Source organism: Corvus brachyrhynchos, unplaced genomic scaffold (assembly GCF_000691975.1).
Source record: "Corvus brachyrhynchos isolate BGI_N302 unplaced genomic scaffold, ASM69197v1 scaffold595, whole genome shotgun sequence".
Lineage (NCBI taxonomy): Eukaryota > Metazoa > Chordata > Aves > Passeriformes > Corvidae > Corvus > Corvus brachyrhynchos.
The window spans coordinates 696,349-722,534 of record NW_008238373.1 but is presented as its reverse complement, the minus strand read 5'-3'; the positions used below and the strand labels follow the sequence as shown (position 1 = coordinate 722,534).

The 26,186-nt window shown below is 39.8% G+C and overlaps 1 protein-coding gene across 5 annotated transcripts in view; it reads right to left on the bottom strand.

Annotated features, from left to right (window-relative positions):
• The window catches only part of SASH1 (SAM and SH3 domain containing 1), a 538,649-nt gene that overhangs the window by 67,994 nt on the left and 444,469 nt on the right, over nt 1-26,186 (bottom strand). The window contains exon 1 of one of the 5 annotated variants that reach the window (XM_017736384.1): nt 13,390-13,394. The exons of the other annotated variants lie outside the window; for them this stretch is intronic. The gene's annotated coding sequence lies outside the window, so the exon portion shown is untranslated. Of the gene's footprint in view, nt 1-13,389; nt 13,395-26,186 lie in introns of those variants that run through there. 5 annotated transcript variants of the gene reach the window in all.

Here is a 26,186-nt window from a genome sequence, read left to right as displayed (position 1 = left end):
AAAAAGGCTGGGAGCCACAGGGCTGAAAAACATTCCACAGTGATTTTGAAAAACATAATTCATTAGCAATTACAGAGAAACTGCAGCTTTTGTAAAGCCCTGTAACAACAAAAAGTGAGGCAGTGCTAACACATAAATTTACTTGTAATAAACAGAAGCAGAGTCCAGCAGAATTATGGCACAAACACAAAAAAGCCTCAATAGAAATGGGTTTCAGAGAAAGGAAAATCGATATGCGAACAGAGCATTCTGCAGCAGGGAAATCAAATACCTTCTGATCAATTTTCCAAACAAGATGAAGCAAGCCCAGAACTATGGCAGCTATCTTTGTGCTAAAAACATATTAATATAAAGGCCAATATGTGATTGAGACACAGCAGGTCTTTGATTGCTGCATTTTACACTCGTTACTCAAATGGTACAATACCAAAGTGTTCTTGTGAACTGCCTCTGCACTAGAGCTCTATAAAAAGGATGAGTAAGACCTGCCATCTTTGCCTAAAAATCCTTACATTTGTCAGCTGACTTTTATTGTCCAGATAAAGCCAAAAAGAACTTTTGTGAAATAATGTTGGAAAACACAGTGAAAGACATGGGTTTCCATGGTCCTCCATGGGAGGACTTTAAGATAGAGGGAGTGGTTTTGGCATCAGGAAGAGCTGTAATGTTTCAGAGGAATGAAAAAACCCCAAACAAACCACATCAAGAATGGTTAAATAGGAAGCCAAAGAGGACTCAGGATGTGACACAGACAAGGGAGGCACGAGGTGAAGCCCAACTGGATACTGCCCAAATGGGGCCCTTCTTGTTCAAGAGCTGACAATGGGCCTGGGGAACAGCGACCACTTCCCTCAGTGAGAGGGTTTTATCCTGCGGGAAAAGCACAACAAAAGGAAGAGAGAAAAGAAATGAATAAACAAGCAGGCAAACAACAGTTTGTTATAGGGTACTTTGGGGTAGGAACAGTCTGGTCAGCCAAGTACAGATTCCTTGCCCAGGTGCTGGCCCTCTGGAAAGGATGGCTAATGGCAGCACACTGTACTTTGGCCACAGTCACCTCCTGAACGAACAACCTCAATTAATGAGGAAAGCAGCACCTCTGTGAGCCACACATCCCTATCACCACCACCCTGCAGCCTGCTTTCTGTAACTGTGGGGTTAGGAATTTCGAGTGGTTTTGAAGTGAAGCACTCACTGATAAGAAAACAACCACGAGTATCTCCTTGCCATGAAAGCCATGGCTGAATATGGCAAACCTCTTTCTGAATACCAATGGTCCTGATTTGTTTTTATGTGCTCTTCAAGTTCAGGACACCTACTTCTACGGGTCAGTGATGTTCTCCATTTCCCTCTGCAAAACACTTTTCAGATCTTACCAATTCTTCATTTTCATGTACACAAAGATGTACTGTATTTCTATTAAGATTTTTTGCCATTTTCTCAATTTCTCTTCAGTATTTCCAAGAACAACAAAAGATGTATTTTCTTTCTGAAAAGCAGCAAGGAAAGAGAAGGGGAAGCTCAGACTTTGACCAATGCCTCCAGGAAAACTTCTACAGCCATGCTATAAATCCTTTCAGACACACCATGGAAAGAGAGGATAACACAGGTCCACGGTCATATTTGTATTGATACTACACTTGTGTACCTACATGCCAATATCCATGTCTCAAGCACATGGAACTTCAGATGATCTATACTGCAAATGAACAGAAGCTTTTGTGCTGGATGAATCAATACGTTCAAGGCTCAGGGATTCTTGTAAAATGTGTTGTTACTGTAATACTGATGACTTTTTACAAGTATACCCCCATTCACATCATCACTGTGATAGCTAACATTTAAAAACTGTATGTTGTTTTCACTTTATGTTGCACCAAACAATAATTTACCAAGAAGATTAGAAACTAAGTCGACTTTGAGTTACTAAGGCCTTAAAAACCCTGGTAAAATTGAGGAGGAGGTAAATCAAGAGAAAGCACTGCTTATTAAGAGATCTACAAAAGTTCTTTTTGTATTACCACACACGTATGGAGTATCAGCAATAAAGTCCCCCATTTCAGGGGGGGAAAAAAGCCAAAATTTTGCATTAATTTTTGGGAAGAGCAGTGATTTGCTTTACTTTGTTTAAAAGAATAAAGATTTTTAAAAAATTATAAAGGTTATGCAGTGGAAAGCAAAGGATATTTCAGTTTTAAACTTCCCCACACCTTTTAATTTTTTGTTTCTGATTTATGACAAACTGACAGGCATTTTGAGTCAGAAATTTCCATCATACATTCACTGCAATACGCAGTAGAATTAGACAGTTATCTCCATTTTTTTTACTTGAGACACCTCACATTGCAGAGACTCAAACCCAAACCCAAATACATATGAAAAAGATTCAACTCCTTCTGTCAGGTTCTTTAGCTGTAGAAGGTAAACCCAAAATTCAGAACTCAACAGCATTGTGGGCAGTGGAAGAAATCTGGCTCTACTTTGTTTCTACAGCTGCTGGTCTTTGGGCTGCCTGTGGCTGCTATCAGGTTGTACTCTTCAGAGCTCCTGACTTCCTCTTGGCTTCAAAAGCCTCTATAAAAACCTGCACGTCCATGTTTCCAGTTTTAAAAAGTCTGTATGTATAGATGTGTATATACCTGCTCCATGGGTTTTTTTAAAACATGAAATGGAACCTTTCAGAGCACAACTAAAGCCCTTACTTAATTCAACAAAATCGATTTAAGACTTTCTCACACCCAGCACAGAATTTCTGAAAGTTTTAGTGCTATTGCTCAGGGAATGGATTTAACTTTGAACTTTTTAGAGAAGTGAAAGAATCCAGTAAAAACAAAAACAAAAAAAAACCCCAAAACCACAAGCAACACAAAACCCCTCAAAAAACACAGAAAAAAAAATCCCAAACCAACCCCACCAGGAAAAAGAGGCAACAGAACCATGTAACAGAGAGTAGTGCTGAGTCAGGACCTGAGCCACATTAACCCTGGCAAGCAGTCTTATCATGAGGCTGTGCCCACATGCACATTTACTGGCTTTCTCATATTTCCATGAAGAAATTCAAACAGCCTACTGTTGCATCTTTTTGTGCAAAAATAATTACATCAAAATTATAAACATTTGGGCAAAAGAGATTCTTGCTTTCCAACTGATAGTAACACTGTACCTCTTTTTTCCTCTTTCAGAGGTTAAAAAAGCAGACATCCTGAACTCAGGTCTTTGCTGGCAGTAAGCCGTGCAACCCAAGCTTTCAAGCCATCCATTCTCTGTGATTTAGGGTGGGCAGGCTCACTCTGCTGATTTGCACTATCACTTTAATTTTCTAAATTCAGTTCAGTTCCCCCTTAGTGATTTCTATGTTCATTATCTCATGAGAGGACCACAGTCAAAAAGCTGCAACAACATTAGATATGCTGTGTATTTCAGGACTTAAAAACATGGAGGGCTGGTGGGGTCTGACCCCCATTTCAGTGAATACAAATTAAGAACAGCTTTGAAAAAAAACTCCTGTCAGACAAACTTGTGTCAGCATACTGGGAACTAACTCTCTAATAACATTTCTTTATTACAATGAACTCACTCGGGAGAAACAGTTTTATTTCAGGATCGTTTTTAAGAAGGCACTTGAAGCAGGAGAGAAACTGGTCATACTGGGAAAGGTTTTATTATAGATACACATTTTTAAAATACGACTTTTACAACCATTTAAAGAACAGAATAAATGTTTAACTTGAAATCAAACTGGTTCTGTTTCATAGGTTGATATGTGAAACTGAACACCTGAAAATTAAGACTGATAGTATGAATTCATTCCCTAGAGGTGGCACTGCACTTCTTGCTCTCAACCTGCATAAACACACTCCAGGGATGTGAGGGGATAAGGAGAGAGAGAAAAAGGTTGACAGGTGGATGCTAACTTCAAAGGGTCCTACAATGTGAGAGGAAAAATTAATTTCTTGAACAAAAGAACTGAAAACAAATTAATCACATTAATGCAAAAAAAGGACTAGACCACAAGTTGCTAGTCTGTACTTATACATTCTTCCTGCTATAAAAACTACCTTTAATAAGAGAACTTTTAAATTAGCTGTTCTCTCTTTACCTTTGAAATTGAAGCCTACATTTGATGGATTCTTTGGGCCAGAACCTTACTTTAATATTCATCACTGGTCATCACATGATGATCATTACAGAACTAAATTTCAAATCAACTCTGATGCATTTTTTAGGCTCAAAGTCAACATGGAAGATTGTTCCCATCAGAGGGAAAAAAATATTATTGAATGCCATTAGACTATCTGGCACAATTTGGTTATTTACACAGAAGATTCACAACATCCCTATTTGAGATTATTAAGAAGTAATTATTGCCTTCTACACACTCATGACAAAAATTTCTATCTAGACAACCATTAATAGAAATATTCTTCATTTTCTATTTACATTTAAAGTAAGACTGGGATAGAAATTCATATGCCATAGATGGAGTAGTTAACAGGAACAGCCCCAGCTGGTGGTGCAGCTAATAGGAACCTTGCTCTGTGGGATTACTGCTGCATACTTTGCTCTGCAGGGTAATGGTGGAACAGTGACATCTGACAGCTCCAACACCACTCAGCACAACTGCTGGTAAGGGGTTAAATTAAAGGCTTCAATCACGCCATTAACAGCTCCCGGTAGGCCAGGTGCCAACCCAGCTGCAGAGCTCCAGCCACTTTTTGCAAAGCTCAGCCGTTCTGCTGAAAAGACACAAGTGGGCTACTGCACATGACCAACAATTGGGGTAGAAGGTGGGATTTGCCCTGGCACACAGGCCAAACAGAAGAAAAGTACCTAACAAAAGTTTCTGTGATGCTTAAATCTAAAGGGCAACAAATCTGAATTCTGAGGGTCCATCAAGCAACTGTAAAATGCTCCTTTCTTTGCTCAAAGCAGGAGGAGCAGAGTTTTTCCCCAGAAGAGGTCAGTGGAGGCCAGAACCCTCCCCCGGGGCCACAGCAGCCTCCTGGTAAGATCAGCTTGTGCAGTCCCTGGGCCTGATAGCTGCTCCTTATCTAAGTGCATCGCCCCACTTTCAGGCTAGCACAGGATGGTGAGGCACAGTTTTGGTACGCCTTGTTGGGTTGTTATGCAACATGTGGTTATCCCATCACAGGCTGAGTGAGGGTCCTTTCCAAATAAAAGGCCAATTGCTGAATGATGAACAAACTTAGTACCACGAATGTCTGCAGAGAAAAAATAATCATGACACTTAAATGCTGCTTACAGACAAAGCATTTGAACCTCAGCAAAAATCCGTCCTTCAGTCACTACAGATAACTCAGGCCAGAGGAATCTGCAAAGAAAGCTGCCACCACTGCTCCAAGCAAGTCATCTGCAATCATTATCCACAACTATTCACTGGAGAATTAAGAGTGCTGCAGTAAAGCCTTACAAATTATTCTCTCGCGTAACATCTTCTCCTTGCTTATTCCTGAAGTTGCTCCTGAAGCACCAACTACAGCAGACTTCTTCCCAGGTTCCACTTGAAACCAGCCTTTTTTGCCACCAGACTTTGGGTCACACGTGACTTTAAGATGGATACACAGAGCTAGCCTTGCAGAAACAAATGAAGCGCAAGTGCAGGGCAGTCTTGCACTCCAAGAGCCACCCACAGTTTTTCAGTGACGCTGTGAGTACATGTAGCACATGCACTTCATTCCAGCAAAGCCTGTACAGCTTTGCACTCCCACATGCACCTTCTATTCCCCCTATCCACTAAGGGCCATGTTTTACTTATAAAGGAGTACTGCAGTCACAGGTAATCAAATTATGGCATTAAAAATGCCAGCATGCTTTGAATTTTTATAACTTGTCTTTCAAACACACATGAAGCAAAACAGAGGCCTCAGCAATGCATAACTACTTTTGTTTGGAGGTCCACTCAAAATTGCTATTAGCATTAAACAGTGAACTTACGCAGGCATTCCAGCAGCACGAGAGTTGGACATAAGTTACAGGAATGTCCTGATGAAATACGCAAAACTAGGACATTAAGGGAGTAATGCCTCACCTGTACTGTTTCCAATTCTTCATCATCCCACTGTAGGAGAGCGAATGAGTGGCTGTGTGGGGCCTAATTGCCAGCTTGGGTTAAGCCACAACAGTCCTTTCTGCTGCCCAACATGGGTCTTGCAGGGTTCAAGATAACAACAACAAACAAGGTTTGACTGGAATGTGCTAGATTGAATTTATAGCTGTAATTGCTGATTAGCTATTAATTGGCAGGTGCTTGTCAGGAGCCTTGCTTGCCTGACTGTACATTAGTCTAGTGCTCGTTAGTGGCTGGTTTTTGCTCTCGCTGCTGCTGTGCTGCTTTATCACCTCACTGTGCTGTGCCTGGGAACATTGTGATAACAGCAGTGGCGATGTGCCGGGGCTGGCAGGTGGCCAGGGACTCACTGCGTGTCTGTGCTGCTGCCTGGGCTGGCTGGGACTCTGCTGTGAGCTTCAGTCAAAGGGACCCGACCTGTGGGTGAGTCCACGTGGGAGTAGGCAGATCTCGAAGCGGCTGTGGCTGTGGTTACGTCAGTGCAGCAGCAGGAACACCTCTGGAGGGACTGAGGCCCAGGGATAAGTCTGTTGCAGCAGGTAGATACTGAAGCATCAGTGGCTGTGGATAAATCCATGCTGGAGCACCTGATAGCGTGTGGCCATGGATAATCTCACAACAGAGCAGGTATTCCCCATGAAGGACTGCAACCATGGGTAAGGCTATGATGGAGCAGGTTTATCTCTGAAGGGGCTGTGGCTAAGGCCACACTGGAGCAGATGCACCTTAAAGCAACTGAGACTGTGCATAGGCCCATGCCAGGGCAGCTGTATCCCTAAAGTGACCGTGGCTCAGAGATAAAGGCTCCACTTGGAGCCAGCACAGCCATAAGGGACTGCAGTCCATGGATAAGTCTTAGCCAGGCTAGGAGCAAGGGAAGGCGTTCCACTGAAATGTTCAATGGTCTGGCTCAAAGGGACAAGGGACAGAGACTGTAATGGCTATAGGTTTAAATCATTGTAACCCATAATTTGGGTTGCAGATCAGAGGAATGACTATGGCAGGAACCACACAAAGCAGTGGAGGACAAGTCTTACAAAAAGCAGTTCCATGGGCAGCAGCAAACTGATTTGAACTGGCTTTGGTGCCCAATAATTCCACACACCACACCACCTCTCCTGTCCTGAGTAAACACAGTGGACCTTTATGGATGTTTTACAGGGATAGTCCATAGGCCAGGGGAATAATACCTGTGTATTGTATCAAAGGATGAGAAGGGGGTGGCAAATAATGAGGATGTGTTGGATAGTGCGGTACCTGAGAATGACATAAATGGTAATGAATAGAGTGGAGAATGTGCTGGTTTTGGCTGTGGTAGAGTTAATTTTCTTCACAGTGTCTAGTATAGGGCTCTGTTTTGGATTTGTGCTGGAGACAGTGTTGATAATTCAGGGACATTTTTGGTATTGCTGAGGTGTGCTTACACAGAGTCAAGGCCTTTTCTGCATCTCACCGGCAAGCAGACTGGGAGTGCATAAGAAACTGGAAGGGGACACAGCTGGGACAACTAACCTCAATTTATCCAAGGGATATACCATACCATATGGCATCACGCTCAACATGATGAGCTGGGGGAAGAAGGAGGAAGAGGATGGGGATACTAGGAGTGATGGCATTTGTCTTCTCAAATCACTGTTACACATGATGGAGTCCTGCTTTCCTGGCTGAACATCTGGCTGCCCAGGGGAAGCAGTAAAAGAATTCCTTGTGTTTGGCTTTGCTTGTGTGCACAGCTTATGCTTTACCTATTAAACTGTCTTTATCTCAACCTATGAGTCTTTTCACTTTTACTCCTCTGATTGGATCCCCCATCTCACCAGGGCAGGGGAGTGAGTGAGTGGCTGTGCTGGGCTTAGTTGCCAGCTGGGGTTAAACCACAACACATTGAAGGGCAGCTAGAGCAAGCAAGCTCCACATTAGGCTCACTTAAATTAAGGTCAATATAAAGGCCACCTATTACTGTCATGCTGCAGAAACCTGGGGCTTCATCATGACTCCTACTTTATATAACTAGGTCTTCCCAATAATCTTCCCAGTAAGTGTGTACCTTGAACAGAAACAGACAAAAACCAACCAACCAAAAACCAGAAAGAAAAATTAAGTATTACGGGCAGTGACATAACAAAGCACGAGACTAGAATGGACAAAGAAAATGTTGACAGCTAGGAAATTTGTAGTAAGAGAAAGACCAAAGCAGACTGTACACTGTAATCCTCAAGGTAAGAAGTGTTGAGCCAGATTTCATCCTGGAGATGGATAAAATACCTGGAATAAAATACCATCAGCAAAACCATAAAAAACCCCAACCAACTGCACAAAACCCACGAAGAGAAAGGCAGTAGCAAAGGTACAAAAGAAACATAAACTAAACATCTAGTAAATGAGACCCACAAGTCCAGAAACCTTGGTGCCTCTTAGCATTGCAGTATTGCTGTGAGCAATAACAATTCTCGATTGCAATCTAAACCAAATGGCAGTCAAACTTTAGACTGAGGAAAAGCCAGTGAAGTCAAACCACTTCAGTTAATAATTTGCAGCTAAGCACTTTCAGTTCTGCTTTGTCACTGCTGCAATCCCAGGGAGCAAGCGCACTGTGAGCTGCCTGCCCACAACAAGCCAAGGGTTTGCTTCGGGGAGGGAGCGTGCTCAATCTTGTCTCCTCTTCCCTCCAGCAAATGTAAATTACGAATGCAAAGCTCCACGAACAAATCATCAAACACCCTGTCTTTGCAAATGTCTTTGTGTAAGCATTATGACTCAGCTTGCTGGTAGGCACTCCAACTAAATTAACTTACCATGGTATGGAAAACCTGAGCGAAGTAAAACTTAAGCTGTACAAACACCTGCAAGGCTTTCTAAATGCCTGGGGTTTTGCAGCAAAGACCTGCTTGTTTGGGCAGGTGCTGCCACTGTTATGGGAGTGTCCATGGTAGAAATTCCTCTGCTCAACGGTCTTCAGCAGGGAAAGCAGTCCAGACTTCTTGGAAACAAATCTGCCCTAATCAGGACAGCAACAAAATGTCTTGACCAAAGGCTTAATTTTTTTTTTTCCTGCTCACACTCCTCTTTGTACCTTAGGGTTTTTTTCCAGGTTATGGCCCTAACAAGGTTTAGTTACAACATCCTGAGACTCTATTAGTGAATAAACCATTTCTTTTCAAGTTTTTATTGTTCCAGATCCAGTTCTAAATACAGACTTCTCAACAATACTGTCTCTTATTCAAGGTTATGTGCAGTCTGTGAATAAGTGAATGCCAATGGATACAGAATGAGTTGTCAATTATGCAAGGTTTTGTTAAAAAACAAGTGAAATAAAAATAGTACATTAGTAAATGTAGCTGAAACTATAGAACAATATCCCATATGCTACACTAGACTTTCACATACACCAACAGGTCCCTCTAATCTAATAAGGATTAGATCAAGTGTATTGCAACGTGCTCAGCATGCTACTCACTTCTATAAAGAAACTATGGGTTTATGCACGTCCACTGACTTTCAAAGCAGAAAGAGACACTGAAATTCATCAGCATCAATTTTTATTCTCTGGCTCATCTGCTCTTCATTTCACTTAATCTATGATAATTCTTATATATATATTTTTTTTAATGTAATATTTCAGAGAAATTGAGGGGTTAGGACAAGAAGGTATTTAAGCACATGGCTGGCAACAGCACTAGTGTGTTTAAACCTTGGCATGTTTTTGCAGGCTTTACAGGATTAAATCCTGATCACACAAGACAGTACCAGCAGTAAGACAAGTTAGTCAATAACACAGGACATCTTCATTTTTCATTGCACAGTATTGCAGTGTCTGTAGAAACTGCAGCTTTCACATTTTACTGTGCATAAACTGCAGTTTCTATACAACTACCCAAGCCTTTAGAGGACAGATATCTCTTTTTAAATTTGGAAAAAGAGTAAATCACTTGCTGTCCCAGCATACCCAGAGGCCACTCTTTATTAGTGCTTCAGATCACAAAAGGAAAGAAGACAAGAGGGTGGAAACTGGTCACTGCTAATAAAGAGTGGGTGCTGCAGCAATGATAGGGAAGCCTGCTTCATAATTCAACATTCCTTATAAATTCATGGGAATCCCAACACCCAGGTATACCCCTCGTGCATTGAAATTCCACAAAGGCTCCTACGACTGCAACAGTGGATTTAACAGAATTCCTTCAATGTCAAAAATCTACTGGTACTCTGCACTTTTGAAAACAAACTCCAAATCTTAATGAAATTGTAATGCCAAAAAGTGAATAATTTCTGATTTGAAGCAATGCTCCTTTTTTGTGTTTCCCTGTCCTTGACACATACTCAATTCTAGCTTCCTGAAAACAATCCATGGAAAAAGGATATACTATAACAGAGCCTGTTTTCATATCACATATGGCTCGCTTTGTCTTTTAAAATGCCAAACCTAAGCTTAAATAAGGTGATAGAATTTATTTAACATGATCTTTATCGTTAAACTTTTTAAGCAGTAACTAATTTGCCTCCCAGCTCTCAGCTTGAATCAGACATTATTAAATACATAAACTCAATTATTAGCTTTTCATATTAACAGTTTTGTTTCCTCACTCCTTCAGTTCCCTTCAGATCTAATGAAGCACCAACTTTTAACAGCACAACGTTTCCAGTTGAACGGATTCTCACAACTCTTCCGCAGCTGCCCCCTCCTTGACAAGGCCTTGAAACACCTACAAGGATTCAAAATGCTGCTGCTGTTGTTTAGGTACTAAAATGTGAGGTTATCTCAGTAGATCACGCCTGCTCCAGTCCCTTTGCTGGCTAGGCAAGATATCTGCTGCAAAAACTGTTCTTCATGGCCTCTGCCTGTTTGCCACTAGATTAATCTGTTTTCTTTGTATGTCCTTGGCTTCTCTAGCACTGGCAAATGCTCGTCTTTTACACCATTCCTTTCTATCACTTCAAGTCTCAGTGTTAGAGAACAGAAAGACATTTTGAAGTTTACTGCAAAAAAGAAATGTATTAGCTGATCAGAATAAAAAATGAATGAACTATTTGCTTTACTGTCTTGAAAGTCAGTTTCTTGGTAGATCTAAATATGATTGTAATCATTATTTTCAACAGAATTAAAAATAATGAAATTTTTGGCTAGCACTCCATGTAAAATAGGATGAGTTACAGAAAGACTACTGCAGTATTAGGGACTGGCATGCAAGGCTAATTTGAGCCCATTCCTCTTTCCAGCTGTTTCTCCCATCTCTCCAATTCCAGGTATACTACAAAGCGATACATTTTGATATCCTCCACACTATGAAAAGGGAAAGTAAAAGTCTTCAAAGAGGAAAAGACTTTCCTCCAGAGCTTTCTTCTGCATATTGTGCACTTTGCATTGCCTCAAGTGAAATATTTGCCTTTGAGAGCTGTTTTACTATACACTGCCCCTGTCGCTGTAGGACCTGCTCCCCAGGGATTTTTTCCACAGCTACATATGTAAGAGACATGATTTATGTAGTTACCATGAAACACACAATGCACTGCTATGCCCAGGAAGAGAAAAATTAATCCCACACCTACTCAGTCTTAAGACTATACCTCACACCAGGACAGCCACTGGGTTTGCATCTGTCATACTGCTTTGAACTCTCTCATTGGTAGTGCTGAGGAGCAGATCAGCACCTGAACAGTAAAAACTGGGAAAAGTATGGTGTGATGGCCAGAAGAGAACAAGGCACAAAGCCCTAACACACAGGAGATTGCTTCAGAAGATGGTGTTCCTTGAGAGGAAACAGCTTGAGACATAATCAGCAGCAGTGCAGTGCTGATGTGTCCAAGTTAGACTTGACATTACTCAGACTGCTGTAGTCTTCCAATGGGGAGCAAGGCTTTTCCTACTTCCTGCAATAAACTAGCTCAGCAGCGCTGAGTAACTCAGCGTTCATCCAGCAAACCTATAAAGAAAAAGAGTCCTCTCCACTATTTTCATGTGCTCTGGCTGCAAACACTCTGTACAAGGCTCTTCAGGATTTAGGAGCTTGAATGACCCAGACTATGACATCACAGAAAGTAAAACGCAGCTATTACTTGTGCCTGTTCTGCCTTGAATTGCCAAAAACATTCGTAACATTCCTCCTACAGTGCCCAAAGAAAAGAATGAGAATTAACTGTTAAAAGATAAAAAAAAGAGTCCTGTTGGGGTGTGAACACAAGTGAAAAACCTAAACCCACCATAAACACAGCACAGAAACGAAAGTGTTTCCCCTCTCACTTTCTGTGAACGGCATTCCCAAAACAGCAAGAAGGACATCTAGATAATAAAAATATTCAGTCCCTCTTCTAGTTCTGCTACTGGCTTTCTGTATTATCTCAGGAAGTTACTTAAATCATTTGTTTCTCAATATATTCGCCTGAAAACAAGAATTCTTACCTACTGTATTTCACAGCTTTGTCAAAGCTTCTGACACACCTCAGAAAAGACATACGGAGGTGTAAGTAACTGGAATCACAGCGTACCTGGGGAGGGGGAGGGGAGGGGAGGAGTCAGCAGCCAGCACTGTGCCCCTAATTAAACCAATACATTTATGGCCTCCATAAATTCCCTCTGAAGCTATAATGTAATACTTCTATATGTCAGTTTCCCAGTATACACAAATGTTTTCAAATTATCAGCACTGCCTTGCTGACTGCTTAAGATAAGGCCCTCATCTAGAAATGCAAAGGAGACTTAGGCTCTGTCATGCATTAATGAGAAATGGGAACCATTCACAGAGAGCTTTCTGCTCCTCCAGAAAAATCTCTCCTGACTGCACAAAATTGTTACCTTTTGTAGATTAATTAAAGGGACAGCATCATGAGTATACATTTCTTTTCCTTCTTCTGACTTAGCATCTCTTAAACAGCATGTCCTTAATTTTTGCTGCAACTCCTTCAAATGCTAATTTATATTCCTTTGGTAAGTGCTTCTTTCTGCACTTGGAGAGTGCAGAAAGCACATATGAATGAATGTGCTGAAATTTTCATCAAGTTCAGAGAATGAACATTGCTACAATTCAACACTTGCAAGCTTAATTTATTTTCTTGCAATTTTGAGAAAATTTGTCTTGGCAAATGAAAATCCAGAAATGGTCCACAGCAAACTGTCAAGCAAATGGGGAGACCAAAAGCAACAGAACATCCTGTACAGCAAACACCAGGAACACCCACTTGCTGTGTTATTTCTCAGTGTCACTAAAGAGACATCATTTGTCATTAGTCAAATCCAGTCAATTCCACTGTTTCATCACAGGCTTGTTCCATATGCAATCAAGAAAACTATCTTCATCAATAGATGCTACATCAAAGTCTTCCAAAAAATTACTTAACACCTGAATACCTCTGTTAAACTATCTGTAAAATGGATATTTTAGCATTCAATGCACAGATGCGAATCATATGTAACAATAATCTGTCTGCCTACACAGTAACACCACAGTACCAAGACAAAACTCCTATAAAGTCTGTCCTCTTCAGAGCAGTCATAATCCACTACCTTAAAACGTGTTTTCGGAAAGAGATGTCGTGATGACAAAGGACAGAAGGTATGTTACATGGCATGTCCTTACACTTCTAAAATGATTTTTACAGACAAATCAAATGAGCACAGCAGAAATCTGCCTTCCTGCATGGTTTTAAACTTTTGATGGAGAATGGTATTTTCCAGAGGAAAGGAAAGGCGGCGTTGGTGGGGAAATATGAAAGTAATTTCAGTTTTTAGGAGTTTGTGAATAGGGCATTCTTTCATATTAAAGAAAAACAGATCATAAAATAGTCTGTGAATTAAGAAACTGGCAGAAAATATATTAAAAATTATATTAAATATCTAAAACCATACATAATATAAATTTATATGTATTTATGTATATAAATAATTACATAAAGCTGTATTAAAAAATAGCGTTTTCCCCATCCTAAGATATGTTCAGGATATTGTTTTTGAACCAATAAAAAAGTCAGAATTCTAAAATGCAGTTCCATAGAACAAAAGAATGTCTGACAAGGAAAAACAAGTCACAGAAATAATTTTGTATCACAAAGCTATTACATAAATGTAAATCTGAGCAATATCGTTTGTAATTTGATTTCAAAGTCATCAGGCACAGGAAGAATGCAACTGTGTTTAGTTTATAAACATCTCAGGAAAATTTCAAAGCATATACAAAATAGCAGGTATTAATATTACATAAAACTGAGAAAAAAATAACCCACTTAAATTTACAGGTCAATTCTGTTGAAAGGAAGGTTGGATAACAGTTGTCTTACAGCCTGAGTTGACTTCTTAATTTTCAAGCAATAAATAGGGCCTTCAGGGTTCAAGATCAAGTAATTAATTACTAAATTTATAGAAGGCTCTACTACAGAAATCAATAAATAGTGACTAAAGAAGGCATTATGAATAAAACAACTTCATAATACTGGTAACTTCACTTGAGAGGATGGCAAAATTTTCTACATAGCAAGAACATGCCAAATCAATCCAAGGAATAGAATTTGCATTGAACAAACTATTTAACATTTTGCACATGACCTCTGTTGAGACAGGTTAAGTTATCTTCCATTTTTTTGCAAGGTCACATGTAAATACAGGGTGTTCTCTGGACCCTCCACTGTCACTCTTTACAGACTGACCCTTTCCTGCAAATATCCACAGTGGCATATTCTTTTCAGAAGGATTTGAAAAAAATACCTACATCAGTGAAGATATAATGGGACTGATCAATTAAAAACTGACACCCTAAAACTAATTCTTGCCAAAGCTAGTGAAATCTGTATGAATATATACATATTGGATCACATATAAATATTAGATCAATAAATATATGCTTGATTTTTGGTGAAAGATCAAATGAGAAAGGTGTAAAGAATAGACTGTTGCCTGCTTCTGTTACCAAGGAGCATAGGGCTGGAAGATAGCATCATTACCCATTAGAGAGACAAAGGTTGTTTTCATTTAAGGCTCCATTTTGAAGAACCAAACATGTCAACCCATCACCACTACTAGGCAAAGAACTGAAAAAGCAGGTTATTCTGGCCTAACGTTTGGGAATCAGATGCTGTGCAATATGGAGAACTGAAAGGTACTGCATTTAAACAGAATTACCCAGACAAAGACATTCAGGGTGGGGAACATCTGGGGAGCTAACAGGTTGGCAGAAAAATATGTAGGGATTAGAGTGAATAGTAAGGGAAGCACAAGCCTTAGTGTCATGTTGTTGTGTAAAGAACCACCATTGTATTACAAATATTATGAATGCTAAAATAGTTTTCCTATGAAGACAGTGGAATTAACATGCTGGAACAGTTTAAAGACAGGTCTGATCAACATCTGTCGAGCGTGATAAGGACAGTTAAATCTGTCTTGGGGCAAAGGATGCACCAGGTGACTTCTCAAAATTATAAAACAAAGCCAAGGTAAATTCCATGAAAACCAACAGTACTTAAAACAAAACAGGTTTGATAACACACCTTCAACCACAACAAAAAAATTCCGATATTGTTGGTTTTGTGTTTTACTTCTGGTTTATACATTTCACACATAACTACAAAGAGAATTTCCACTCCTCCTTCTGCAATAACTGGAAATTTTATCCCAGAGCAGGTGCTGCAAACTTTATCTGGTGTAGTTGAGATGCAGACTGCTTCTGCTTATGGTGATGTCTAATCCAAAGCTGTAAGCAGAGAAGCTAAATAAACAGCTTCACTTTTCATTTATTTTGTGTTTTAAGGAACATTTTACATGTGCACTACCCTCAACTCACTAGTCTTCAAGGGATTGCATTTGCACAGATTTCTGATCTTTTCTATTCTTTCTATTGATATTCTGCAGAAGTAGCATACATGGTTGCACAAAAGCACTGCTCTCCAAGAGTTAACAACATCCCAACCAGGGAGACAAACACAAGAAAGAATAAGGACTATAGAAGGATGGAAAAAAAGCAGGGTGTAGGAGGTACTCAAGGAAAAGAAAATGAAGCATGTGAGACAAAGTGAATGGAGAAAGGGTGCTGTAAGGACTTTGAGTACTGAAGAGAGAAAATGTGACGCTTTGAAAAGATGCATGGGTGGAGTAAAATGAGGAAGGCAGGAAGGCACAGGCTGAGCTGCTAAGGAATGGGGTGCAAGGGGAAGATGATCGCCACTAATAATAAGAACAGCCTAGAGAACAAACATGGTGTCATGGAAGGAGAGTCAGTAGAGAAAAAAGACAGAATGTCCTCCCATAACTTTATGTCTCCTGTGACAAGGCAGCACAGAGGCAATATCTGAGCTCTCACTGCAGGCTAGACATGTGATTAATCTAGAACAATGCAGCTTCCTCAGGTATTTTGTCCTCCATCTGCCCTGGGAAAAAGGCTGACAAATCCGGCATGGGTAATCAAAGCCCTTCATCTGCCACTTGGCTGCTCTGACACAGTGGTGAAATAAAAGTCTCATGCTCAAACCCAGGGAAAAAATCTATTATAACAGTATAAATGCCTTACATGTGATAATAATCCATAATATTCCCCATTTAGAAAATATCTTGCCACTCAATATAACTGCATCTGTGTTGATCTGAAGCTGCTGGTAAGAGAAAGGGTAGAGAGACTGATATGCTTGTGTTTCAAGAAACGTCTTTCTTTTGTGTAACCTCTTTCTGCAGGCTTATAAATTCTTGCTCAAAAGAATTTACCATGTTCTGAAGGTAATCAACTAGGATAAGAAACAGGTTCAACTTCTGTAAGCCTTGCTCACCTGTCCAGTCCTGAGATGACCAACAGCAGGTAAGACCAGGGGAAGCAGTGTGATTTGTGCCAAATAAAGTTAATTTTCTTAGTATGATGCATAAGATGACTTTTTGCACACTATTACTATAGATACTGAACTCTACCAAAGCCAGAGACAGGGACAATCAATAGGTTCCTTAAAAACTTCTAATAGGCCACTCTTAATAAAAGGAGCTATTAAAATTACATTAAGTACTCGTGCTTGTTCACAAGAAGTATTCATTTTCTTTTCATTCCGCTGTTCAGACAGCTTAAAGAGCAATTTATCTAAGACACCCTTTTCAATTTCCAAATCTCCTTTGGTGTTTCTATTAGGCGTGAAGTGAAAAAAATATGTCATTTCCCTCCAGTTAAAAAGGTGAGACAAAACACAGGTCATTTTGTCAACACAGGTGCGGGGGGGGGGGTTGGGCTATGAATAATCTATGTGCTATGGGGTCAGAATTTCTGTTATAAATGTTACATTGCATAATGTATTACCATGATAGGACATACATTTACATGGAAAAGGAATTAGATAAACACTCCCACCAAATTTTTAGGATTTTCTCACTTACAAAATATCCCTCCCTGCAAGTAAATGAAGTAGCTAACTTTCAAGGTGTTCCTGAGATAAGATATCAAAACTGCATTGGCAGCAGGAACCAGAATGGCACTGTCTAATGTGTAAGATTAATTTTTTTTTTTTTTTTTTAAGATGGAAATTGTTAGGCCTCAGCTCATGGCAAACTTGTGATCTCATGCAGAAAAAATTCCTGTTTTCAAGACTGATAGAGGGTGAAAAGGACTGTGGTCATAAATGGATAAAGGGAAATAGGTGTAACAAAAGCTACAAACAAACATGTCTCAGAGATCATGAAAAAAATTCAAGAGCACTAGCTTTTTAAGAGAGTTCATAAGTTTATAGGTAGAGACTTGAAAAGTGCTGTAACGATCTCTAAAGAAAGCTTTCATACTTGAAGAGCTGCTATGGTGCAACCAGAAATATCCTTTCAAAGGAATCACCTCACAGTATGTCAACGATAATGAATTATAAAACATTCATCACTGCTAGAAGGACCTCAAGATACAACAGAAAAGCATTAAAAAAGCCATTTATGTGAAAGGCTGAAAGGAAACAACAGGTAATCTGTTATAAGCCCAATGGTGATGTCTCGCCCTAACTACACCCCTTTTACTGCCAACAAAGGCCTCTATAGAATAATGCTTGTTTTAGAAATCTAAATAGTTTCAATCAGAAGAACTCAATGGATCACTCAGAAGAGAAAATCAATTGTGTTCGCACTATTTAGGGAAAACAATAATATTTCCTGTTGCATGTAGCATGGATATAGAGGAAAGCACAGAGCGTTTCCTACCATACTTTGCTATGCTTCCCCATGAAAGTGACTTTTGGCAAAATGCCCATTTCCTTCAACTTCATTGCAGACCTCAGATGTTCGGTATCACTCAGATAAAACATCTTGCTGCTTTCGTCTCCATTTGCTCACTGAACTATGGTCAGGAAGGTATCCCTACTTTCGTAATTTTTAAGAGCAGAAGAAATGCATTAAGGATGCAAACCCTAGGGATACTCGTGCCCTTCCACTGCTCCAAATGAAGCTATGATACAGTAGATACCTTCTGTATTCTTAGATTTTTTCCAGAAATTCTGCAGTTTTTCTTAAAAGTTAACAGTTTTAATTCCTTCTGTCATTTTGTGAAGCTGGACTAAGGGCTAACTTCAATTTTATTCTTTTGCCCCTAGGTGTTTTCAGGTGTACAAAGCACTCTAAGAAAAAACTGTTCAACCTTTCCATGACTTTGTTCTTTCATTTCTCTTTCCTCATTAGTTTCATCTTGGAGCTTGCAAAGTTCCAGAGCAACCTATTGTAGTGGCAATCAGAGCCTTGACTGTGGCTCACCACTTCTCCTGCGGTACCTATAATGAAAAGGTAAAAACCACTATTCAAAATCTTGTCCTTTGACCTTGTGCCTCATCAAATCAAGCCTGCATTTTGGCCAGTGACCACGACAGATGCACAGAAGGAGACTGCACTGGTGAGTGAAGACATTTTTGGCAAGCAGTGGCAACCATTCTAGCACTAACTCTTAACAGATTATAACATTTTTTTGTGCCTTAAAATGACCAGTTGTGAAATGTTACTGTGATTTTTTTAGTTATGACTTATTATCATTAATTATGTTGCACTATTACATTTTTCTGGTCCATGGGGACAGTTCAGGCCTCACATAAGCACAGATATCTTGCTGCCTTGTGGCACTTTTCGCCCTTTGCAGCCACCAGAGTGCATCACCTGTTTTTCTTTACTCCAGCTTAGTTTTCTAGTGACCTGTTCACCCAACCTTCTAACATTTTGTTCCTCATCCTCATAAGCAAGCAATGACCAAACTTCATTCTTTCCTCTTTTTCCACCTGACAAATGCAGTGAGAGGTCCCAGCTCCTGGGGCACCCGCTCCTGACACTCTTGGACTCCTTACCCCACACTTTTTGCCCCAATGTTGAGGCTCCTTCCTTGAGCACATACCACCTCCTGTGCCTCAAAAAACCCCAAAATCCAGATAAAACCTCCAAGAGTGGAAAAATGGAGCAGGAAGCTCTGAAAAAGGCAAGTCCAACTGCCAAAATTTACATTCACCTTTCCTTCCTCCTAATGTCCTTTACAACCTTCAGACCAAAATCTCAGTTAGAAAACTTGATGGTTACCCAGCTTCTGTAAAAACTGTTTACCTTAGCCACAATGCAAAACACTGAAAAGAATGTATTTAATTTATCTACATGTTTTTAACAACATGTGTTCCATGTCTAAATACGCCCTGTCATTCAGTCACGGAAAGCTTTATGAGATACTTCATATTTCCATGTTACCAAATACAAGTGTAGAGTTGATGCAATTCTTGGTGTTATTCCATTTCCACTGTCTAAAGAAAATTTGAAGAACATTAAAATTTCTTAGAAAATTAAGATGACTGCTACAAAACATCTGTATGTATTTCAAGAGCAAAGGTGTGAGTTTACGGGTACCACCTGCAATTCAACAGCCACAACAAAACTAATGCACTAAGGCTAAATATAACTCAGTTCAAAGGAGGAAAAACAAAGTTACTGAGTCCCCCAGAATGCTCATCTGGCCTAGCATTAAGTTAAGTTCTAGTCTTGCTGTTAACTTGAGAGGCTACTCATAACAAAGAGATCAAGAGAGTTAATTTTTCTGCTATTGTCTATCCTACAAACAAAATATTATCCAAACTAGTTATGGAGTAAAAAACAGCAATCAAGAAAAATAAATTTGAATTTTGCTAGAGGGTCAGCAACTTAGTTCCTTTAGAGTATCATTCTGATATGAAGTAACAAAAATATATAAAATAATTAAAAATATATAAATATATAAATATTATGATTTATTTTATATATACATGTATAATATAAAAAAAAAAAAAAAAAAGCCAAAAAACATTGGACTAAGATTCACATTCCTACTCCATTCCTGTTGAACAGTGTTTAAAATATTTGGACTTTTTAACCTGCAAGTGAAAAAGAAAAGATTCACTAACTTTGTGAAGATGCCCACCTGGAAGCTGAGATGTTGCTACTCCCACTGCTACACCAGGAACTGCTTACATATGTGAACAGGGTTGATCAAAAGACAAGGTTAAGACAGAATATTAAATTGCAGAGCACTGTGCTTCAAGATAGGAGATAAGAGTTCCAAGTTTCCTCAGGCAGAGGGAAGAGCCAAACTTTGGTTTCCTACAACAGTGGATCAAACCACTACCTCCTACTACTTTGCACACCATGCCCTTCATTTCTCATGCTTTCCCACAGGTGTTCAGAATAAAATATCTAATTTAGGGTTTAGCAAGAGCATTTTTTTCAGTCATCACCAATTGACATTATGCCAGTGAAATTAACACGTTGAAGAAATCAGAGTCTCTTCCACAGTGTTTCTGCACTTCAATTATCCCTGCCATACATCAGATATAATTATTTCAAGTAGAGGCAGGATGGTAGGAAGGAGAGATGGCTGGCAGTCAGCTACTGACCAAGAGAGCCATACTCTTCACCAGACCTCCATGTTCATGCTGCAAAGGAAAGGTGCTAGATCAGGAACACTTTAAGAGTGTGGCATGATTTTGAAGTACATCTGAATTTTGGTTTTTTCTGAAGTGTGGTCTAACAGCCTGGATTTGAGGCTTGAGCTGCAGATCACCCATAGTGTCTGTCGCCCACTGGCCCTGCACTGCTTCACCGGATCTTGTGGCCAGGATTTGTTTACAGCTACACTGGCGTACACCGCTGTGTATTATTAAGTTGTTCTGAACTTACTCTAAATTTCAGGCTACTCTGTTGCAAATTTAGCTACAGAGGAGGAATTAGGGAATTACATAAGTAAATCTTCATCAGTGGCTGAATCTCAGGGAGGCGAGGCCTAATAGGGATAATGGTACTAAAATTACCAGCTTCAAAGGAGGCAGCAAAGGCTAATTAATGTTTTTAAAGGGTTTTGAGAGTAGAAAGTTTGACACAAAGGAGAAATAAAACTATTTTGTGAGCTTCTGTGCAGGCTAGCAACTGAAGGCTCCAATTATGTAGCTTTCAATAGTTAACCCCATGAACAAAATAAAGCTACTCTGATGACTGGCTTCCTTCTTACTTCTCATTTGTGTGACTTTCAGCACTTGGCACATGCTTCAAAACTCTAAAATCTCTCTCTTCTGTCAAAATGGACTTCAACTATGGCTTAATCTTTGCTGGGCTACCATGACCCTGAGATTAGCTCATTTGCTTAGAGCCTGGTGCCAAAAAAACCTTCCAGAAACGCCAAGGTTGTGGGATCAATCCCTGTATGGACTGTTCACTTAAAAGCTGGACTTAATGACCCTTGTGGGTCTCTTCCAACTCAGAATACTCTGTGATCTGTGGACACACCAAGACAGAAAGCTGTCAGAAGCTTGAACTGTGTGCCCCTGGGAAGGGAAGGGGAGATGGACTTCTTTCAAATACTGTTTATCAGCCTATTTTGTCTTAAAGAATACTCCCAAATTCTGATTTTTTTTTTGCTAGCTTTTTTATCTTCCTAATTTATCTGGACGGCTTCTGAATAAAGCCTTATATGATGAAAAGCCTGTCTACTTTTCCACATCTATAACCACTGACTCTTTCGGATGTTACTCCTATCATCTTAAATGCACCTGGGTACACAACCATACTGCTACTAGTTTCACATGAATTGTAAACCAAACAATTGTAACTGTGGTCTTATCAGGAACTTCTAGTGCAACAGGCAAAAGACATTGACATAAACAAAAAAATTACCAGCAGGTGTTTCATAATGAGCTCACGAATTCCAAATTTTGCTAATCATTTCCAGTCGTTCTTCTTTAATTAGTTTCTAATCCATGACTGATTTTATTCATCATGCCCACAAGCAATGCAAGAAATTCATCCCTCTGATAAGGAGCCGAAATGGAATTCTTTTTAAAATATTACCCATTCATTTTCATATGTATGTTTTTACAGGATTATTGCCTTTCCCAACTCTATTTGGTTGAACAACCAAAGAAACCTTAGAATCAGGGAAAATCTGGATGTAGTAATCCCAGATTACTTTGTTCCCTTATGTAAGATATAGCTGCAATCTAAACCATTGGGGAAAAATCTAAAAATATAAATCAAGAGGGATATGACATATGGGAGTCAGGAAGACTGATTTCCAGCTGATAGCCATTCCTTTTCATTATTTTGTGGAAAACAGATTGATCATGCACCAAAGAAATCATGTCTCTTCAAACTGCTTGAGTTCTCCTTCAAACACAAAATTCACAGAGCATCTTGATTGAAATGGAGCATTTCTCTGTGTGCTTCAGGCAACACTGCTGAAACAGGAAACCTACACAACACTGAGAGAAGATAAAGCACGGATAGATCAAAGCAGAGTAGCTGTGGAGCATCAGAACCTACATCATGAAGAGCAGGGGCCAGGCCAGCAAAAAAGAAAAAAAAGAAATCAGTGCCTTTGAATTCACAGATGGAGGCCTGCCTTCCTCTGGGCATCTTTGTTGGAAGAGTGTCCTTCTGCTGCAGAGAAACAGACATTCCAAAGCACATCCAGATGTGCACAAATACTTACGATGTGTTTCTCATTCTCATCACAACATGCTCTTGATTTATTATTAAGACCTGTTTGTTTTCCCTAATGACCTGAAAGGCTGTTATGGTTCTTACAAGTGAGGCTTTTCAACTAACTTCAAGACATCTACCTTGAGCAATATCCTTACTATTCCTTGAGGACACATGCCGGTGTTCCCCTACTTGGGGACTTAGAAGAAGCACAAGCTAGGGCTACAATTAGCTGACATTTGAAGTGCTGCCAGCTGTCTTCAACACACACAGATGGACTGGTGAGCAGTTGCTGGGGAACCACAGAAGGAGAGCACAGAGAGGCTGCCTGCGGAGTCAAGCTGACGCTATGCAAAGACAAAGAGGAGTAATCTTAATAGAAGACATCACATCTTTTAGGTTCATTCCTCTGTTGGTTTAGCTGCTATCACATTACGAAAGTCTGACACTCTTCTAACACAGCCAATACACATTGCTGTCCTTCCCAGAGTAATGCCACGCAGCTGGGTATTTTGGAAATCTCGTAATATGTGAATGGCAAGTTGGGCTGCACATCATAGAGACTGTTCACCACGGAGTTTGGGTGGGTTTGAGTTGATTTTGTTTGCTAGTTTTGGTTTTTCTGATTGTTTGGGTTTTTTCCCCCCTCAGAGATGCACCTTCTTAAATGACAATTAAATTGATTTGCTGTCTTTTTAAACAATTGCATCCTTTGCAATGAAATTTACCAGCATGACACTGTACACTTCCAGTTTTGCTGTCACTTTTAAATTCTAAGGGGAGAAAGAAAAAAAAAAATACACAAAGGGAGCTAAAGTTAGTCAGTCAGTTACCCCTTCCCTCTAGTCCTCAGGCTCCATTGAGATTAAATCACAGAGTTAATACAAATCTAGTCTGTCAGTTCCAGCAGATCTGTGCTGTTTCTGTGATAAAAAAGAGCACAGTAAGAATATATTCAACTGATCTAAGGTTCAAAGTAAAACTCCTGCTGTATGTAAAGGGGCAAGAAAACTACTACAAATTATGTTAGAAGATTAAGAATACCTAGAAAAACACTTATAAAGCTAAAGAGAATTTCTCCCCTCCACAATTACCAGACTGCTAGAAGTGATTATCTTTTCTATTTATAACATAAATACTATTTTGTTCGTAACAGTATTACCAGCTCAGAACCTCACCCCCACCCCCCCAATTACCTTTGCCAACCTATTTTTCCTGTAACACTGACATTACCAAAAATACTTCAGAAGAGCAGAAGTGTTAAACAGAAGATCCTACTCCAAAAAGCAAGGATCCTCCAAGAGTATGAAAGGAAGATAAGGTCACCTAAACGATCACAGCTGCAGAGTCCACTGAGTCTCCGGCCTATAAATGAACAGATTTTGCCTAAGGGATTGTTCATAAATGGCCTTCCAACAAAAACAGTGGTGAGACTGCAGGGGATCATTAGCTCGCAGAAAGTGGAGAGATTTTTACTTAGTCTGCTAGTGCTAAGCGAACTGTTTAAGAATGGTATTCACTTTGCTGCATATGGAACAAGCCTTCCTTTATTTTCATGTTTAATGCTAGCTCTATATTTAAATGCCTTTGCTGCCTTGGTGTGTGATATGAGACACTAAAAATAGCCTGTCTGTTCCAGAAGTTCCATTGTGTCTACCTTTGAAAAGCTCCATTAATGATGCAAATGTCACTCCGAATTTAACTTATGAAGATAAGCCTAAAATACTGAGAGACTGAGACTGCACACACAGTAAATCTCCATCAAATATTTTCTATGTGAATCTACTTTATGTACCTCATATTCAAGCTAAACCCCCTCTACTTCAATCTATACTGAGAAAAAAACCCCACAATAATGCTTGAAAGTCCACACCTTCTACTGCTACTTTTTCTTCTGCGTGTCTGCCCCATAAGGCCTGGAGACTCTCAAAAAATTAGGAAATCTTATCTGGGTGTTTTCCAGCTCTTTCGTGCTGTAGATACCTTTTTAATCAAACTCAGATGTTGTTTATACTTTGGAAGGCCTCTTGCAGCCAGCGAGACAAAACGAAACAGTGGGATCCCGTTCCAGTGAGATACAGAGGTGTCCTCTCAGGACATCGGTAACAGCATCCAGTACTGAATTTGCAAAGCAGAGGTGTTCATTTCATAGCAGGAATAATTAGTCTGTTCTAGGATCCTGAAATTTTAATGTAAGATGCGAAGAACGGCAGACATGGCTAGCGTCAGGTGTGGAGCAGACACGGGCACACTCCACAAACACGTTCAGCATCCCAACTCCAACTTTGGTGGCTAACTAACTCCCTCAAAGATTTTTTAAATATACTTCAATCACTGAGTGCAACTGTTCTGGGTATTTTAGCGTGCTTCAGCAAAGGATGGCTAGTTTCTCAAGTAGCCTGATGATACTGCCAACTAGACAATTTGTCTGGTACTACACATATATATGCATCTCTTATTACGCTATCACTCAAATTAGTAATAACTCTACTTTTGCTTCTTTTCCTCCCCTTTTTCTTGCTGGACATACCATTTATATGTGATGACATTATCTAGATGGTCAACTCCATCTGTAATCAAACAACTGTTTGTTGAGTATCTTTTAAAACCATGCACAGACAAGACTTAGGAAGACTACATGAATGTTGGAAACAGGACAAGAAACTTATGATGGTTTTATGACCATTTCTATTTTCTGGCTTTGCCTGTGTACACATGCAGGTATGGTAAAAACACATGGGATTAGGCAAATTAGTTTGTCCAAATGCATGCATTGTGCTTTACCAGAAAGTACAGAGATTCTGAACACTACCCCTTTTAAACATTGAAATTAATTGCAAGAATGTGGGGAAAAGGTATACTACTCTACCATTTAGCTTTTCAGTGACATTACCTTTATATAATTTGCAAGACAAAAGATGGATGCAACTTCTGAGTGCCCCAACTGCAGCTGTCAGAGTCCATCAGAAAATCTCAAGCTGTTCTTTGACTTCAAGATCATCAGCTACAATACAGACCATGGCAGCAGCAGTTAGCTGGCCACTGTCAGTGATGGATGAGACAACAGAATGCAGTTTGCTCTTTCACGGCTAAGTCAGTTGCCCTGCTGACAGGCAAGGCAAACCTGTTTTTGTCAGCGAGTCAGGCAGATATGACCCCAGAGACACAAAAGAAGCAGGTCCTAAAATTGTTTGGGTTGAAATGGAT